The 20,657-nt window shown below is 33.1% G+C and overlaps 1 protein-coding gene across 5 annotated transcripts in view; it reads right to left on the bottom strand.

Annotated features, from left to right (window-relative positions):
- The window catches only part of PRKD1 (protein kinase D1), a 407,876-nt gene that overhangs the window by 237,031 nt on the left and 150,188 nt on the right, over nucleotides 1–20,657 (bottom strand). The window contains exon 1 of one of the 5 annotated variants that reach the window (XM_051977316.1): nucleotides 10,847–11,179. The exons of 3 other annotated variants lie outside the window; for them this stretch is intronic. The gene's annotated coding sequence lies outside the window, so the exon portion shown is untranslated. Of the gene's footprint in view, nucleotides 1–10,846; nucleotides 11,180–20,657 lie in introns of those variants that run through there. One more of the 5 variants, XM_051977315.1, reaches the window with a different exon arrangement.

Below are 20,657 nucleotides of genomic sequence, written 5' to 3'. Positions count from 1 at the left end.
TCTTGATCACAGAAAACAAGGCATTTACTAAGTGAAACACTAGGCAGTGGGGTTATAAATACAAGCAAAAAAAAATTTTTTAAAGGCAATGCCTTCCTTCGAGAGGTTTAGATTCCAATGGAAAAAGACAATAAACAAAAAGAAACTGATAAGAGAGGGAGGATGATGAAGGTATCCTGGAGGTAGAGGTGGGAATATGTTAAACCCTATAAAGTCAAATGTTAAACTAAGAAGAAAATTTAGGTTGACTGGCTGGTCTGAACTCTCCCCTTAATGTTTATCTAAATAAATAAAAAAAAGTAATAATCAATTATTTATACTGCCAGGGAACTGGGAGGGGGAAAAAAGCATATATCTTTTAATAATTAACAAAATAGGTATTGGGGAAAATGTCCATTAATACATATGGTCATTCTAGCAACCCAAGAAAGCAATGGTTTATAAAATCCATTAGTAAAGGGAGTTTAGAGAGGCTAAATTAACAATTCACTATCAAGGAATTTAACTCTCACAAGAAAAAAAAATGGCAGGTAGGTGACAAAGTGAGTAGAGCCCCTGAAGTCAGGAAGACACAGCTTCCTGAGTTCAAATCTGGTCTTAGACACTAGCTGTGTGATTCTGAGCATATAACTTAAGCCTGTTTGCCTCAATTTCCTCATCTACAAAATGAGCTAGAAAAGGTAATGGCAAGCCACTCCAGAGTCTTTGCCAAGAAAACTGCAAACAGGGTCACAAAGAATTGGACACGACTGAAAAACAACTGAACAGGGGAAAACAATTATATCCTTATTCTTAGGATAGGAGTATGTTACAATATATTTTCTATTTTGTTTTATAGCTTTCATATTTTATTTTGTTTTGTTTCTAATGAGATCGTTACTCATTTCCATTGGATACACAAGTTTGAAGGTGTGACACTAATGAAATGACTTTATCATAACATTTAAAACAATTTCATTGATATTTTTAATAATTTATCAAATGCACTTCTCAATATATTCCTTTTTTCTCAGAGAAATCCATTTTAAAAATAAAAGTTAAATTTAAAAAGATGGGAGAAAGTGTTCAGCAAAACTAACATCAAAAAAAGTTTGATGCCATAAGCAACATTCACATCCAAAATTCTCCCACATCCTAAAAGAGGGGAGATAAAAGAAATGGCAGTATCTTATGCTTCTGCTTTAAATCACGCTTCATCACTATAATTTTCCTCCATTTATATTCAGCTCTTCTGTTGTTGTTCTTACTATTTTTACCATATAGTAGATAGTTTTTCTGGTTTTGCTTCCTTTGGTTTAAATCAAATTGTATGTAAATTTCCAGATTTCTTAAAGAATATTGTTATAGAAATTTTCTTATCATAGAAAATTCTTCTTACCACACCCATTGTTTCCTATAGCTTATCTTACATAAATATAATTTCATTATATTTATGTTGTTTATCCTTCCCCCAATTGATGCATCTATCATATCATATTTAGAAACATTCAGTACCAAGAGAATATTGTCCACAGCAACAAGAAGATTATGTGATGTTCAACTGTGAAGGACTTGGTTCTTTTTCAACAATGAGGTGATTCAGGACAATTCCAATTCCAATGTAATGGAAAGAGCCAGAAAGAGGACTGAATGTGGATCATAACATAGTATTTTCACCTTTTTTGATGTTTCCTTACTTTTATTTTCTTTCTCATTTTTTCCCTTTTTGATATGATTTTTCTTGTGTAGCATGATAAATGTGAAAATATGTTTAGAAGACTTGCACATGTTTAACCTATATTGAATTATGTGCTGTCTAGGGGAGGGGAATGGGAGGAAAGGAGAGAAAAAAATTTGGAATACAAGGTTTTACAAAGGTGAATGTTGAAAACAATCTTTGTGTATATTTTGAAAATAAAAAAGCTATTACCAAAAGAAAAAAGAAACATTCAGTGCAGTTTCCACACAGAATTGATCAGAATCAGGTATTAACAATCCAAATTAGAGAAAGCTCCGGAGGAAAGAGGCTCTTTAGGAAGGTTACCAGTTGTTCCCCAAAGACATGTTTGGTCAGAAATGGGAGATATGCTACAATTCTCTTTGATGTTCTTTAGATAACAAACAATTGATCTCAAAGAGAGTTGCTCAGGTTTTAGAAAGAATTTTTTAGCTGGGGATAGTGGCCTGGCTTCTTATAAACCCTATGGGCAGACAGAATACAAGAAAACAATCTCTTCATATATAAGCTTTTCCTGCATTTCTATTGGGAAATTGTCTGGCCTGGTGCTGGATTGTTAGCTATGCACTTTGGCTCAAGTGCCTGACACCAATTTCTCACTGCATCATTGAACTGGACAATGAAACTTCCCTAAAACATAGTAAATGTCACTTAATCTTGTTTAACTTTAAAGTAATTACCTGAGAAATGGGGATGGTAATAATTTCCCTATTGCACAGAGGTTAAAAAACAAAAACCATACTTTAAAGCAATATACTAAAATAAACAAAAGTGTAATAGGGAAAAAGGTCTGAGAGTGGTCTCATGAGCTTGTTGAGATAACTCTCCACCTAGAAGATATTGAGGAGATAACTTCCTTGAGGACAAGCAAAGAAAGAATTTGGAGCATGGATAATCATGCTGTAATTAAATTCTAGTTTACTAACTACGCGATTGGATGGAGCTTATTTTGATGGGCTATAGACCTCAATTGACATCCTACCTTTTCACTTCAAATCTGAGAAAGTCTCATGATTCTTTCTCTTACATTGTCCGCTGGGAGCTGTATTTTAAGGAAAACAGCCTCTAACATATGGTCCTCAGAAATAAACATGGGTTCCTGGACTTTTCAGGTCTAGTTTTCCATTTTAGAGGAAGATGTAGTGGAATCTCCCAACATTGGAGATTAAGTCCCAGAAATTCAGGAGCTAGAATCCAATCTGGCCAAAAGAACATCAACTATGAGGATCAAAGAATAATCTTTGGGAGTAGCTTCTAGACCCAAAACTTAAAATAAGCTAAAATGAATGCTCACTTGTAATGCTGCCATCTTCAGAGGTGAATTTGGTAGGATTTTGCAAGAACTGAGTTAAGTTTTTAAAGTATTTCCATGGGCATGGAGATGGGACAGGGAAAAATATGCTCTAGTGATATTGGGGAAAATGTATGTATGTTTGTTTTTGCAGTATCATTTGAATACCTCCTTTGAAAAAGCTTTGGAAAAGCTACCTGAGTATTAATACTGAATACTAGCTTCTTAGAGTACTAGTCACAGCATGCAAAAAATGAAACACAACTGTATTTAATAACATGACTATTGAGAAACAAGAGATTCTAAAACATGGAGTACCCCAAAAATGCAAGATGTGACAAAATCAAAATGACATACTTTACATAAGATTTTTAAAATTCTTTTTTAGTGGGATTTTCAATAGTTCAATAAATATTCATTAAGCACCCACTACTCTAAGCACTTGAAATATGAAAAGAGGCAAAAGATACTCCTTACTCTCAAAGAGCTTACAATCAAATGGATGTTCTCTATAAAGATTTCTGATTGATAATCTTATTTTGTATAACAAATAAAACTGTACTGGCCAATAAGAAGATGCTGATTGATAACCTTGATTATTGACATCATGACAACAAATTAGATTCTTCCTTTTTGCAGGAAAAAAAGCCATAAAAGCTAAGATAACTTTGCAAAACAAATACATTTAGAAGAAATTCATCCTATTTGTTGCTTCCCCCTTTCTAACTTCCAGTTTCTATTGCTCTATTTTCATAAAAATTGATCAGAGAGCCTTGTAATAAATTTCTTCTTGTCATTTATTTTCCACCTAGTCATAACTAAGGACTGTGTAGGATAAGAATGCAGACTGAAGAAAAAAATCTCTTAGGAAAAGAAAATGACAGCAGGGGACAAGGAAAAAAATCAGAAGTAGTATGTACATAAGAGAAATAGGATGTAGTATATTAAAAAAGAGAGAGAAAAAAAAACTCGGGGTGGTCATTACCAAGTTGGCTTCACAGTCAGGGAGAGATAGGTTTTAAGAACCATCTGCGATATAACTTAGTTGTGTAATTTTTACCAACTTTTCTCACTTAACTACTGTTTCTTTTTTCTTGAAGATTGAAGAGAAATATTCAAAAGGTGATGGACAATGTTTTAGGTTTGTGTTTTGTTTTGTTTTTTTTTTAATTCAAGAAGAAAAATAACCCAAAATTAGACTGAAAATATATCTTGACTTAAAAAATGTCTTTAATGAGACAAATTCTGGTTCATGCTATGAGTAACAAAATCAAGACATTGAGAAGTTCTTGTTCATTTTATCTTTTTCTTAACCAAATATATCACTTTATCCACTGCTAAGGAAGTTTCTAAAAGCTGTTATGTCTACTGTCCACTTAAGAGAGGAAATAGAAAAGAATGTTGATGGAGGGTGTGGAGTATAAAAGGATGTGGAGAAAGGGTGTGGAGTGGGAAATATCTCCTATTAAGTTAGGATGAGGTTGACTCAGGCATGTTTTACTAACTGATGGCTAATCTTAGTATGTTCTGAGAATTAATTTCTCCTTACTACATTGCTACCCTTTTATCTAAACTGTTTAATTGCTCTACTCAAATCAAGAGTTGATCCTAGAAACCCCAACTTCATCTCTGGCCTTCCAAGACCTGTTTGCTTGCTTCTGGGCCTTTATCCTTGCCTCATAGGTCCCATCACTCTGACCCAAATTTATTAGTACCAGAATTTAAAATAATTCCTTTCCCTCTTGGGCTAGGCTTTGTATTTGATCAGCTTAATCTTCCTGTTGCCACTCACTATGGATAACAGAAGAACAGAGCAATCTTTGGATTTTTCCCATTACTCCATAGCATCATCTTATTTCCACTGTTAGTTTTCTGTGATATTACAAGGAACACTTAGTCTCAAAGTACTCTTATGAAGTAAAAAAAAAAGTGGACAATCAAATTGCATGCTGTTCTTCTTTTTTTTTTTTCATTCAGTCCTGGTACTTTTCATACCTTTGGTGATTTTCCAAAGTACATGATTTCATTTCAAAAACATATGACAAAGAATCAATGCTTAGGTTTCCAAAAGTGACACAGACTGAATTTTAACTCTGACAAACTGTTTTGCTAAGCTATATTTTAACATGAGCATTTAGAAACGAAGATGCTGCTTGTCAAAAGTCTATTTCATAAGTTCTCTTATTTCTACTTAATAGGATAAATATCCAATGATGGCATATCAGAATGTTTCAAAATACCAAGTCTGAGATTTTTTTTCAAGAAAGTATATAGCTACCTCTTCATAATTGTGGTTGAATGAGAAGCAGCATCATTGCAAATATGAAAACCACTCAGTTTCAAGTTATCATCATGTACTCTTCAGGGGGAAAAAATTGCTTTTGAAATATTTGCATATACCATTCATTTAAAGTAATGGCCAAGATTAAGTTTTAGAGGTCCTGTCTAGTTGTGAGACAGCAACAGGAAGATCAGAAAAATGAAGGAGACAGAAATTAGACCTAAATCCTCAAAATTGTAAATCTATTATTCTTACCATTATGCCTCATCTCAATTAGAAGAATAATAGAAATCTCAAACAGAGGAATCTTTGTGCCTGGGGCAAGTAGAATTAAAAGAAAAACAAAAAAAAATCTGTCCCTGGGTGATGTGGTTCAGGAAGAGAGTGGTCTGGTCCCCAAAGAATATGGTCAATAATACAAAGCAAGACCAACAGTCTCTAATTTTCTAATCCTTGAGAGGCAAAGCGGTGATGAAGAATTATACCATTCCACCACCATCTAGACACCCAGAACAAAACCCTTGTTTCTTCTTCTATATCTATGGCCCAGATGTTCAAATAAATTTTCATAATTATTTCCTCCTGCTAAAACTATATCCACATATATTTGTATGTATTTGAGAATATAACTATAACTATATATATGTGTGTGTATATATATATATATATATACACATACTTTTTATATGCATACTTACATTTATGTTTATGTATGTAATGTTATTGTTGGCCATCCTTAATTTAAAAAAAAAAAAATTGGTGCTGCAATCAGGATTAAGTGTCTTGCCCAGGGTCATACAGCTATTAAGTTTGAGGCTGGATTTGAACTCAGGCCCTCCTGACTTCAGAGCTGATGCTCTATGTTTGAGACTTGCTAGCTGCCCCTCATCCTTTGTTTTCAGAGAATCAATGACAGTACAGATGATGTGTTGGCTTGTGCCTGAAGAGAGGTGCAATTGCACAAAGTTATCAACTTTTCCCGTAATCATCACAGGACCGTGATAAGATAGAAGAGGGCTGACAATGGCTCAGGATGCAATCAATGATCTTGCATCTGATTCAGCTCCAAGCACTCTACAATACCTGTTTCATTTGTCTTAGACTGTTCTCATCTACCCTTTTCACTGGAGAAAGTCTTCATGTGCTTGAGGAAGACATCCCCTTAATTACTGATGGGTTTGCCCTCAATCTGGTTTAGCCCATCTGCCAAAACGATTTTACTAAAGTTTGGCCACTACACACTACAACTTCTTGAATTCATAGGTAAAGAGCATGACGTGACCACAACAGAAAAAAAAAATTAAGAATCAATTCTTGGACTACAGAAAATAAATCAAACAGGAAAAAATGTTAAATGCTATAGTTTAGTTTTATGGAGGATCCTGGAGTCCAAAATCTGACGTTCATATAAATGAAAGTTCAGTGAAAATGTAAGAATGAAAAGAATAGGGAGGAGGAAAAAACCCATTCAAATCTCCCAAATTCATAAACTCCTCTAACTATTTTTATCCAAGTTCTCTGGGTCTCACATTCAACTTTGCCATAAGTCTGCAATGAATTGTTTTTTTCTAACTTTTGTTTCATTTCAGTGAGAAGGAAGGCATTTTATTTGGTCTCATTAGTCTTTCTCATCTTTTCTTTCAAAAACAAAAACCATGTTCCAGTTTCCAGTGGTTTCTATGATCAAGTCTTGCTCCTTTCCCAAGTTCTCCATCTTCAACTGTGTTTCAGTAAGATTTTAAGAAAATGTAACAGGGGAACAGATGGATAGAATCCTGGCCCTGGAGTCAAGGAAATCTGAATTCAAATCGCAACTTAGACATCTGACACTTAGCTGTGTGGTTCCCCAAGTTACTTAAATCCAAGTGCCTCACCAAAAAACAAAAACAAAAACATAACAGGAAAGTTTCAATATAGTAATTCAACTAATTTACATACTAGGTTGGACAAGTTGATTTGTTAAACCATGCTTTAAGGTAACAATGATATATACATGTATCTCTGTGTGTGTGTGTGTGTGTATACAGATATACACATATATCTTTTCTTGTTAGTAGAATGGTTCTTTGAACCTGCTGCGCTTAATTTCAGAACTGAGCTGAAAAATAAAAACTTCATGCTATTTCACTTACTTAACTGCACTACAAATAAATTCATTCACAGTGGAAATTATTTCATAAGTATCAGGAAATTGGAAAGCTTGTCCCCATAATTGCCTAGTTATTTTGACATTGGACAAGTCTAGAAATCTGCTAAGGTGACCCTGTTATCTATTCTCACAGACAAGAAAACAAATTTGGTGTAGTTGATGGAAAATGGAAGAACTATGGAGTCCACAAGAGGTCCACAAGGTTTTCACTGAGTAACTAGGTGGTATAAAGCCTAGAACCCTGGACCTAGAGTCAGTAAGTCTTGAGTTTGATTGTCACCTCTGACACTAGATTTGTGACTTTGAACAAATCACAAGCTCTGCTTCAGTACTATAAAATAGGGACAATGATAGTACTTCCTTCCAAGGTTGGTGTGAAGATCTACTGATATGTTATCTGTAAAGTGCCTGATATATTGATCTGCTATATAACTATTATCTATATTATGTTAGGTAATAATATATAAATATGTATATGTTATATATAAATATACAAACATATAATATATATGTCACTATATAACAAATATTTATATAGATATTTAATATTCACATAGTACTTATATATATTTATATATACTACATATTATATATATAATATATACTATTTATATATACTATATATATAGTTATTATTTTTACATGGCACCCTCTTCTTCTACTCTGTAACCCATTGATACTAGCTCTTCTTCCTATTACTTTAACTAACTTTAGGTATTCAGTGCCTTCATTTCCAACGCTTTGCCCTTAGGAAAATAGTAAAAATTTGATGCCCTTAACAAATTGTACCCATAAAAGCTACTGGTAAACATTCTCAAAAAACTTTGGTTACAATTGTGACAAGAAAGGCTTTATCTCATGAAAATAATTTCTAGTAAAATAGAGCAAGAAGGAAAGACCTGAGAAGCCCTAATATGGTTTTTAAACTACCCTTCTAGCTTAAAATAAGCATATATATATATATATATATATATATATATATATATATATATATATATATATATATATATAAAATACATTATTATATATTATATATTTTAAAATATTAGTTTTTTTAGTGGTGACAAAGAATTGATAATTGAGGAGATGCCCATCAATTGGGAATAGTTGAAAATGGCATGGTATATGATTGTGATGGAATAATACTATGCTATAAGAGATGATAAGCAAGATGTTTTCAGAAAAACCTAGAACTAAAGGTACTGATGCAAAGTGAAATGAATAGAATCAGGAGAATATCATATATAGAATCAGCAATATTGTATAATGAATAACTGTGAATGACAAGATATTCTCAGCAATACAATGATCCAAAACAATTTTGAAAGAGTTATGATGGAAAATACTATCTATCTTCCAAGAAAGAACTGATGGAATCTGAAGAAAACTAAAGCATACTTTTAAAATTTCATTATTTTTAGGGTTTTTTGGTCAGAATTTTCTTTTGCAACATAGTTAATATGGAAATGTTTTGCATATGTGGAGTCATAATCTATGTCAATTACTTTCTCAAGGAAGGGGGAAGGGATGGAGAGAGGGACAGAATTTGGGACTGAAATTTTTTTTAAAAGAATGTTAAAATTTTTGTTTATATGAAATTGGGAAAATAAAATAAAAATTAAATGTTAAAAAAAAATCAGCCTTTGACACTACTGGCTGTATGACCCTAGGCAAGGAATATAACCTGCTTGCCTCAGTTTCTTCAATTGAAAAATGGCAATAAAAATAGCACTGTCTCAAAGGTTGCTTTGAGGATCAAATAAGATGAAATATTTAAAATACCTGACATATGGTAAGAACTATATAAATGCTCATTCTCTTAACCTTTTCTTCCTCTTTCTGGACTCATACTGAACCCTTTCCTATGACCTACATTCCAGCCAATCTGAAAACTGATTTCATTAACAATATTTTCATCATTCTATACCATGTGTGGAATCTTTCCATACACTATCTTCTGTCCCCTCCCCACAAAAACCTCAAATTCCATTTCCATATATCATGTCCTTCAATTCATAACTTTTTTTTTGTCAGCTCCTTTTTGTACCATTTCCAGCTTCCTTTCTTTCCCATAAGGGAGGTGATCTTCTCCTTCTTCTAATCATCATAATACATTTTCCCCAGATCTTATGCTCTCTTGTACAACATTAATTTTTTGATGTGATATTTGTATCTGATCCATTTTTGTTCCTCACAGTGGTTCTCAAACTTTTGTTCTCAGTATTTTTATGTTGTTAAAAAGCCATCGAGGATCCGTTCAAAGAGTTTTTGTTCACATGGGTTCTATTTATAGCTATTTACTATATTAGAAATAAAAAATAAATTTGAATTTGTAGACCCTCTGAAAGGGTTTCAGAGACCCCAACAATTCTTTGGACTACACTTTGAGGACCACTGCTCTAGAACATAACACAGTGTCTTCTATAAGGTAAACAGTTTAACAAATGCTCCAGAACACTATTTTTCCTAATACTAATTGTAAAGGCAAGTTTATTATTATACTTGACTACATAGCACCAGAAGGATATGAAGAGTCAGGAAGGACTTCCTTTTTTAAACCAATGCTCTATCTCCCATTCTTTAATGAATTCAGAACTTCTTCCCTCTTTCTCAATCACTCAAGTACTCAAGGCAATCCTACTTGAGGGAAGAGGAGCATCAAAAGCAGGAAGTAGCTAATTTAAATAGAAAGAACAAAATGAGGTACAATATAAAAATGATGTATTAGGAGAATAAAATATAAGACTTTACCTTTGCCATTTTATATTCTGATAATAAGTAAAAGAGTAGAGACCAAGCATCTCACGAGAGCCAACTTCAAATATTTTAATGGTTATTATAGAGAAGAGGAGATCGATCTTTGTTTAGCTCCTGATATCAGATGTAGCAACCATGAGTGCAAGTAACATGGTGTTAGCTTCCAAGTCATTATAAAAAACTTTCAAACTTCTAGAACTGGCCACAATGGTCCATATTACTTCAAAAGATAGGGAGCTCCCTATCATGGAAGATTCAAATTCAGATGTATATCCAGTATCAGGGAATTCATAATTTTAACCATGATTTCCTTAGTTTATAGTCAAATAGCATTAGAGAAAACTTTGGTACCGATTATGGAAAATTAGCATTGGATTATTAATTATAGATATTGGAGGCCTAATGAAAAGAAAATGAAATATTTGATTGGCTATATAAAAGTAACATTAATTACTGTGACTTACAAATTATTTATTATTCTACCCAAGTACCATATAGTATAATAAAATTATATTACTAAATTAAAAAAATAAATTTGATTACAAAAGTAAACTCTAAACACAGCATATGCTAAGTAAAAACTCAAAAGAACGGTCATTTATCCAACTTTTAAAAAATTCTCAGGGGTCATTGCTGGCACCCTTAACTTACCTTAAGATCTGCATCAAGTTACTTAACCTTCTTTTTGGGGTCATTGTCATCAATGGAATGGCAAACCGTGGAATCTAATTTTCTTAGTTTTTTAAAAACAAGATGGATTAGAATCTATTGTGTTGAGAATTTTTGATTTTGCATGAAAGCAAGGGGAAAGGCTCCATGGTTTTTCATGATGTCATCCATCACAGGCTTCTTTATTTCAGATTATAGCTAAATTAAAGTGTTGGGAACACTAACACAGTGCTCCCAACATACAACTAACTAACTAACTAATAATCAGTAAAGATGACAATGAATGAAATTGAATAGAAATGGTCTGTGTATTACTTCAGTTTCCCCTTAGCTACTATGTCATAATAAAACCAGTGAGCTCATAGAAGAAGATGGAATCCTAGAGCTGAGTGGGATCTTAGTGATTGGCTAGTTCAAAACCTTTCATTTTACATATGAGGGAAAGAGAGACAGAGAAAGAGAGACAGAGCGAGACAGAGACAGAGACAGAGACAGAGAAAGGGGGGGGGGCGGCAGGGGGAGAGGAAGGGAGAGAGAGAGAGAGAATTGAAACAGTACATGTCCCCAAGGAGCTTACTTACATTCTCCTAGAGAAAAAACTACATACACAATAGTAATTTTGAGGAGACACTAACAGCTGGCAAGCATAAGGAGGGACTTGATAGAAAAGTGCCATTCTAACAAACATAGATAATGGGGAACATATTCCAGGCCAGGAAGAATGTATCTGCAAAGGTATGGAGATAAGAAGGACAGAAATATTTTTCAATGTAAATTACAATGAAAACACACAAACTTCTCATAGGTTGTCATTGTTCTTAATATTTGTTGTTGTTTTGATCTTTTGTTGTCTATGCTTAGTTAAGCATAGAAAATTCCCCCACAAAAATAACTTGTCTTTCAGCTAGCTGCTCCAGGCAGATTATTAAATAGTTATAAGTGTTAGACTTTCATTTAAAGAAGAAAACATTTGCCTTTTAAAGGATTTCATTACAATTCTTTCTAAATTTCAGTGCTAAGGTCTTATTATATATCATCAGGAAAGATAAATCAGTCATGCTAAGTTAATATTTGTCAGAGGTGAATGAAAGCTAGTAAAAGGACCAGCCATCACCACCCACAACCACAATTCAAATGAAAAGACATTTTAACAAGGTTTTGAATATATTATTACCCTAAATTGAGGCAGGAATGAAAGGCATAAAAACCTGGCATTTTCAATATCAATGAGTTTCTACTTCACCTTTTAAAGAGAAAATAGAGATAAAGCACCAGCCCTGAAGTCCAGAGGACCTGAGTTCAAATTTGGCCTCAGTCACTTAACACTTCCTGGCTATGTGACCCTGGGCAAGTCTACTTAATCCCAATTGCCTCAGCAAAAGAAAGAAAGGAAAAGGAAAAGGAAAAGGAAAAGGAAAAGGAAAAGGAAAAGGAAAAGGAAAAGGAAAAGGAAAAGGAAAAGGAAAAGGAAAAGGAAAGGAAAAGAAAAAAGAAAGAGGAGGAGAGAGAGAGCGAGAAAAAGAAAAAGGAAGGAAGGAAGAAAGGAAGGAAGGAAGGAAGGAAGGGAGGGAGGAAGGGAGGAAGGAAGGAAGAAAATAGAATAGTATTGCTAGAAGAATCCTCTCAGTGGAAAAAAAAGGAAAATAAAGTATATTTATGATTCTTATGATGAAGCAATGAAGTTAGTCATTTGCAAAATATATGTCATGGAATCATGTGTTTAAAAAGAACCTCAGAAATAATATATCGTAAGTACTGAATAAATATTTGTTGAATTTAGTTAAATCATATTGTCATTAAACTAATTAAAATTTCTAAAGATAACTAATATTAATAATGTTATAATAACTGACTAGGACAGAAACTGATGAGAATTCTATGAGAAAACATTGATATCAAACTTAATGGCTACTCCAAAATTTCTTATTTTCCCTTTAATTGGTGTTGAGGAGTAGGAAAAGTGCACAGTGATAAATCATTACCCCTACTACATAATGGACCAACATTTATGGGTTCTATAAAATATTTCAAGACAAAAAATCAGCAACAGCTAAATGCTTTTAGGAAGACTGATCTTGTTCAACCCCTACATTCTACAGATGAAGCCTGTAAGGTATAGGGAGGTTATAAATCAATGTTTATTTGAAGTTATTATTTTCATTAAAAATTTTGTGGTCAAAATCATAAGCCATTTTTTCTAGCTATTAGAATAAAAACACATACAAAAATTTCAGACACGTACAAAGGTCTAGACATTTTATTCAATAGCCACAATTATACCCAACTAATGGCCATGAATCATTCTTGTTTCTTCATGTATAATGGCAATTTTCTACAGCCCACTCACTCTCTTGAAAAAGGACACATTCTTGAGACATTCCATACTGCCAACCTAAAATTCCCACTTCAATTTAAATCAGAAAAAAATTGTTTTGCTTCTCTAGTTTTGAATGGTCTTCAAATTGTGACAAAAAGAAGCATTTTAATGTCATCTTTACCTCCAACTCTAAAACCTCCTCACACTTCATAGGATTTATTCCTTTCCTGGCTATCCAAATAATTAATACCCTCATTACTTTGTATTTATTATATATAATTTAAAATATATAATATATATATATAAAAACACAATAAATAATAAAATATAAATTAAATATTATATATATATATATATATATATAAAATTTATTTATTTGTTCGTTTGTTTATTTATTTATTTTTTGCTTAGCTGGGAACAAAGCATGTCCTGTTAGTGGAATATAAATTCCCTGAAAGGAGGAACCATGTTTTCCTTTAGTCTTTGTTACCTCAATTCCTAACATAGGCCTCCTACAAAGTAGATATTTATCAAATGACTGACAATTGATTACCTGACTGATTAATACTTTTACTAATGGGATTATCCCTAGATATTTCTGCCACAACTGGGGAAAATAGGAGTTTACGCATTTAATACATCCTTATATTCTTGCCTGAGTAACTTGACGTCTCACAGTTACAACAACTCAATACTTTGTAATGAAATAGAAGATAGCAAGGTTTATCATTTATCCCGCCTCCTAAAATCCTCCAGATTTTAAAATCTGCCATTTCTCTATATAATCCTATAGTTCTCTTAAACTGTTATATTACATATCCTAGTAACCTAAGAACCACTGGGACTTGATATACCTTCCATTTCTGCATCTTTATGGTTTCTGGGTCCTTCTCTCTACTCTGGAGCTGAACTTTTTTCTATTTTTTCCCCAATAACCAAGCGTTTATATTGTCTCCTATCCCTTACTGGATGGGAGGGGAAGGAAGACAGGGAGGAAAATTTGTAATTAATATAGTTTAGCAAAACAAATTCCCACATTAGCACTTATATAAGCTACTTGCTTTTTCCACCATCTCCCATTACCCTTACCCCATTAGAGTATGGCTTCCTTGAAAGCAAGGATTATCTTTGTTGTTTTTCTGTCATGTCTGCCTCTTCATGACTCCATTTGGGGTTTTCTTGGCAAAGATATTAGAAAGTTTTCCCACTTTCTTCTCCAGTTTACTTTACAGATGAGAAAACCGAAGCAAACAACATGGTTAACTTATTTGCCTCAGCTCATACAACTAGTAAGTGTCTAAGGTCAACTTACTTATCTTAGTACTTAGCACTTCTACAAGTACTAAGGTCAACTAAGGTGATTTACATGATTTGAACTCATGAAGATAAATCTTCCTGGCTCTAGGAATGATACTCTATCCACTGTACTATACTCATAATAAGTAATGTTTTTCTTTAATCTAAAATTTAATTCAATCTAATAAGCATTTATTATGTGTAAACTATTCTTAGGATATTAGGAATAAAAATATAAAAAGAAAAAAACAGTCCTTGTTCTCAAGGAATTTCCATACTATCAGAGGATACAAGATCTATGCTAATAAATGCAATTTAAATTGAAGAGGGGGAAAAGCAAATTATGAAGATCACGCAAAACTCTATAAATTTGGTTAAAGGGAAAAAATATCATTCTGTTTGAGCTAGTGTTTACTCTTTAGGCTTCCTTATCTAGAGTGTCTTCCCTCCTCCCTTTAATTCAGTTCTAAATTCATCTCCATCAGGCCTTTCCAGCTCAGTCCCACTTTCCTCCAGCAATTCTATGTTCTAATATTTATCACTATTCAACTCACTCTTTTTCTTACCTCCTCTGTCTCACTTGTAACCAAACACTAATTTCCATCTCCATAAAGTTATAGTTGGCTCATGTTTGCCTGCTTGTTGCTAGTAGTCAAGTCATAGGGTTTTTTTTTTTTTTTACATATAGATACTACCTCATAGGGAGGGTCTGAGAAAAGTGTTTTTAAAGTCTCAAAGCACCACAGAAATGTAACCTACTGTTAAAGAAAAAAACCACCATCAGTCTCCAGAAGAATCAAAGGATGATTTATTTTAGGCAGTCAAATTTTCAGGTAACTGAAAGATTCATTATTTTAAATATTTTTGTTTTATTTTTAATAATTTAGAATGAAAACACCTACAACTGATGCCAAACTTACTTGCAAACAGAAGATAAAGATCATAATTTACTTGTTAATGATAATTCAGATTTTAAAAATAATAATAACAAACATTTTCATATATTATTTCATTAAAATAATGCTGCGAAGTAGGTGCTACTATTATGTCTATTTTGTAGATGAGAAAACTAAGGCAGTAAATAATTAAGTGACCTGCCCTAAGCACAATTTGAATTCAGGTCTTCCTGACTCCAACTCTACATCTGTATACTTTACGATCTAGTTCAACTGGAAGAGATTTTGAAGTAGAGTAAGATTCCCCTCACCTGTTTTTTTTTTTTTTTTTTTTTTTTTTTTTTTTTGGCTGACGCAATTGAGGTTAAGTGACTTGCCCAGGGTCACACAGTTAGGACGGGTTACGTATCTGAGGCTAGATTTGAACTCAGGTCCTCCTGATTTCAGGGATGGTGCTCTCTCCACTGCGCTTTCTAGCTGTCTCTGTCCCCTTACTGGCCCATTTGGCCACACACATAAAGGAAGTTGCAGGAAGATATGTTAGAGAACTGGCCTGGTGCTGAGAAAACCTGTGGTCAATTCTGCCCCTGACACATAGAGGCTGCCTGAGTCTGGGCAGCCCGTCAGTGCTCAACTCCACTTTCTAAGACTACAATCTACAGATAATTTGCTAACCTGGGATTTCACTATACTGTTGAAATCACAGAAATCTTTTCCCTATTACACAGAAGTAGTCTTTACAAGATGCATAATTTGAACAAGAGTCCGACTACAAATCTAATGCTTTTGAACATCAATTATTGTCTGCTCTTATACATTATTCAAACTTCTGACTCCATAATAAATTAACTCACTAGAGTTCTGGGTTTCTGTGTCCCTTTTGAAATAGCACTCCCCCATCTCCTCACTCACTACTATCAGTGTGCCTATCATCTAGTCATAGAATCATAGTCACAGAATTTTATACCTGAAGGAGCACTAGAGGTCACTTACTATTCCATCTCTTACCTACTGTAGCAATTCATGCCACAAATCCCTCAAATGATCATACGCAGCCTCTTCTTGAACACATCTAGCAATGTAACATTATCATTTAGCAGCTCATTCCATTTTTATGCAGCTCTAAATTCTAAAAGTTTTTTTTTCCCCTCATGTTTAACTGAAATCTGCATGCCCATACATTTTAACAACTGATTGTGGGGCAAAGCAAAATAATTCTTTCACATGGTAATCCTTCAAAAAGTTCAATAGTGACAATATTATATACTATGTTAGGTTTTCATTATATAAAATTCAAGATTCCCAATTCTACTGACAGAATTTATAACTTTGAATTTCTTCACTATTCATGATGGTACCATCATGTCAATGCTGTTACTTTAAACTAGGACACCCAGCTTGGAACACATCCATGATTTTATCAGATCATAATATAGTACAGTTGATAATCACTCTTGTTTTTAGGTACTTTAATTCTATTAAAGTGTAAAATCATATTAAGTATATTTCCCCACCATGATACACTGTTGATTCATATTGGAATTGCAATGTACAAAACTTCCAAGTTTTGTGTGCACTGATGTGATTTTCTTTCCTAAGTATCAAATGTTAAAGTTAACTTTTTAACAACTCTTTTAGTTTTTCTAGTTGTTCTGTTTTGGAGTGGGGTTTTGTGGATGTTAATTATATCCTTCAATTCATCTTCCATCTCAACCAACTTCAGGTCATTAGTAAATTGAATAAGCATGTCATTTCCATCCCTCCCCAAGAAACTAATAAAAATGGTAAACACAGAGATAGAGACTTCCAGGCTATCATAGAAATATTAACCAACAATTTTTGCATCCATTAGCTTAACCAATTCTGAACCACTTCTATTTATCTTCAGATTCAGAGAATCTCCAAATTTCAGAAATGGTAGGAACCTTAACAGCCAATTAATACAATTCATGCTTGAAAAAAGAATCCCCTTCATAATATACTGGCACTTCCAGAAGAACTCCTTTGGAAGAAAACTATCCCTTTTCCAAAGCAACTCATAAGTTAGGAAGTTTTTTTAAATAATTAAGCCTGGATTTGCCTCTTTGCAACATCAATCTACAACTTCTTTCTTCAGGCACCATGAAGAATGATGCCATAAAAACCTTATAAATATGTGAAGACAGTTATCAAGTCCCCCTATATTTTAATATCACTAAATGACTTACTAAAATCCAAATACACTAGGCTCATAATACTATTCTGATTTGTCTATTGAAAAGCCCTTCAAAATTGTTAATGAGCCTTAATCTGTCATGACTCCTTCTCAGTGCACCCATATCAGTTTTTACTGATTACTGCTTCCCTTCATATATGCACATAAACCATTTATTTATTAATCTGTTCTGGAATTTAATAGAAACTTCATCTTCATAGCAGCCTATTCTCCCCTTCTAATCTTCAAGACGGTTAGTGATAATAAAATTAAATTTACTAAGAATATGTGTCAAGTGAGAATAAATAAATTCTAAGTGATAGCTATGGGTAGTGCATGAGATTTACCATATATATATATATATATATATTTAACACTAACATTTCTTTTTTGATATTTCCTCATTTATGGTAATACTCCAAAAGCTGTGGTTGCCAAATAATAGAATTATGGCTACATGAATTATAATTCTACTTTTCTGTGTTCCCTATTAAATTGAAAACTCCTTCAAAGAATACTTCATATTTTCTCCTTTGTAATACACTAAAGACTCAAAAATAATATTATACAGTTAATATTTGATATATTCCCTGACAGCATTTTGTGGTAGAAGATAGTTTTAATGTTTTTTTTTCATCTGCTAGAAAAGATGGTAAAAAATTGTCAAGTCTTTTGTTTATCATGTTACTCCCTCATTGATAATTCTATGTATCACTAAGGTATCATCATACCTTATGTTTTATAAATGTCTCCTGACTTTCAAGACTGGTTCCAATTACCTCAATATATGTCTTATTTTTCTTCCTAACTGTGAAAACCACATTTGTATCTGTGTTTTCCTGGCATAAACAAAGCTCCAAAAAAAAGATCCAAATATAGAAAGCACAATAATCAATAAATGTCCTAAAAGTTTACTGAGTTGGAGGAGCACCTTTGATTTGGTGAAGCCATAGAGATGCTTAAGAGGTGAAGTTACTTATTGTTCTCCTTCTTCTACCTAGTTGTCAGCATGAATTCCCTCCTTAGCAGACCATTATACATATGTTCCTAGTACCTCATTTCCAGATACTTTTGGAAGATATAATTGGAAAAAGTCTAACTGCAATAACACAACTTGGTTATGTAACAGTTTAAACAGGTTTTTTAAAAAGTCAATTTCCTTAACCAAGTTTTAAAGGAACAAAAAGGATATTCTGAGGGAAAAAATAGAATTGGACTTTTAACATGATGAGATTAATTTCAGAAACTAAAGTTATTGCCAATTGAAAGAAAGTAAACATATTTGCTAATCTTCTTGCTCACTGCACTGCATGTGTTCTTTAAGAACTATAAAATAACATTTATTGTAGCAGAAGCCAGAATAAACTATATAGTCCCTGCCTGGCACAAGTGCTTTAATCTTAAAAGCTACAGAATTTGCTCATTCTCCCCATAAAATCATTCTATATATTAAATTGTTAACTTGGGTGACATGAGAAGAACTCTGCCCTGGACTGGAAAATTTAGAGACTTTTCATATTTATACTCAGAGGTGCTTCTTTTCTTACTAATGCTACTCATTAACTGATGTTATGTTGAGGTTTAGGGAAGGGGAAGGGTTTTTCTACCTAAAGCAACTTAAATTCTTTTGGTATATTAGGATATATTTCTCCTCATCAGGTGGCCAATTCCCAGTGATTTTTATTCCTCCCCTGCACCATAACATAACTAAGTCAGTAAGCAAGGCTCTGATACCTTACTAGCCCCAAGTACAGAAATTGCTAATATTAAAACTCTTCCAAATATGAAATATACACATTCATATACAGAAGGTAATATAAGTGAATAGATTATGAAAATCTGGAGATCTTATAATACCTCTATTTTTTTCACACACACACAATTTCCCCAACCACCCCTATGCACTTTTAACACGCTAATTGAATTAAAAATTTTAAAGATAAAGAGTTACTTTATAATACATTTGCATAGGGGAAATCAAGGCAAAATTCATATGATAAGGAAAGATTAAAGAAGACATGGGAATGGGGAAAGGGAGAAAAATAGGACAAAATGCTACAGAACATACCCACAGGGTACACATATTGGTAGAGATTCTTACAAAAAAAGGCCTGAAAAACAGAATTTATTAAAAATGATCAAGATCAGTTCCTGATTCTGCCAAATTATTTTACCTCCACCAATTAGGACTTTTCCTCTTAACTGGGGAATCTCTCCTCAAAACTGCCATTCAGAAAATTATGTATGCTCACCATGCTTGCTTCTAACCTGACTCAGCTTCTGACTCTTGTTCAGTCATTGTTTATTTGTGTCTGACTTTTTGTGATCCCATTTAGGGTTTTCTTGGCAAAGATATTGAGCTGGTTTACCATTTCTTTCTCCAATTCATTTTTTTTTTAACAAATGAAGAACTAAGGCAAAGATGGTTATATGACTTGCCCAAAGTCACACTGTCAGGCCAGATTTTAAGTCAGCAAGATGAGTCTTCCTAACTTCAGACCCGGGAGATTCTATCCACTTTGCCACTAACTGCCTCACTCCTGACTTAATAAACTCAATAAATAAATTCTCCTCTTTACTTTCCAAACATCCCTTGCTTTTTAATATTTTGTTATGTATGTCTTCTATCACTAGAACGTAAACTCTTTAAGAGTAAACACTTGCTAAATGATTTATGTATCTTTATTTGTTTCTGTTCCAAAACAGAATGATATTCTTATAAAATACACTCTTTTACCCATATGAACCCACCTGCATATACCACAAGGAGGAATATTACAGGTAATTTTTAAAAATAAAGACCCAGATTTATCCTTATAAAGTTTTAAATTGTTCCTTTCTCCAATCCCATCACTTCACTTCCCACCTACAATATGTTCACAATTATCACAAAGCAAGAAGTGGTATATGTGATAGCTAAAAACAAAAAAACAAAAAAAACAAAAACAAAACTATTCTTTCCTTACTATTCAATCTTACACCATTACTGAGGGCTGCAACTAAAACAGTATTCATTAAAAGATGGTAAAGGGAAACAAGATGCTAATGGCAATAAAGCAGGTTTTAAAATATTAAAATTTTAATTTTATT

The sequence above is a fragment of the Antechinus flavipes genome, chromosome 2 (assembly GCF_016432865.1).
Source record: "Antechinus flavipes isolate AdamAnt ecotype Samford, QLD, Australia chromosome 2, AdamAnt_v2, whole genome shotgun sequence".
NCBI lineage: Eukaryota > Metazoa > Chordata > Mammalia > Dasyuromorphia > Dasyuridae > Antechinus > Antechinus flavipes.
Note: the sequence above shows the minus strand (reverse complement) of the source record. Positions and strands in the feature narration are given on the sequence as shown.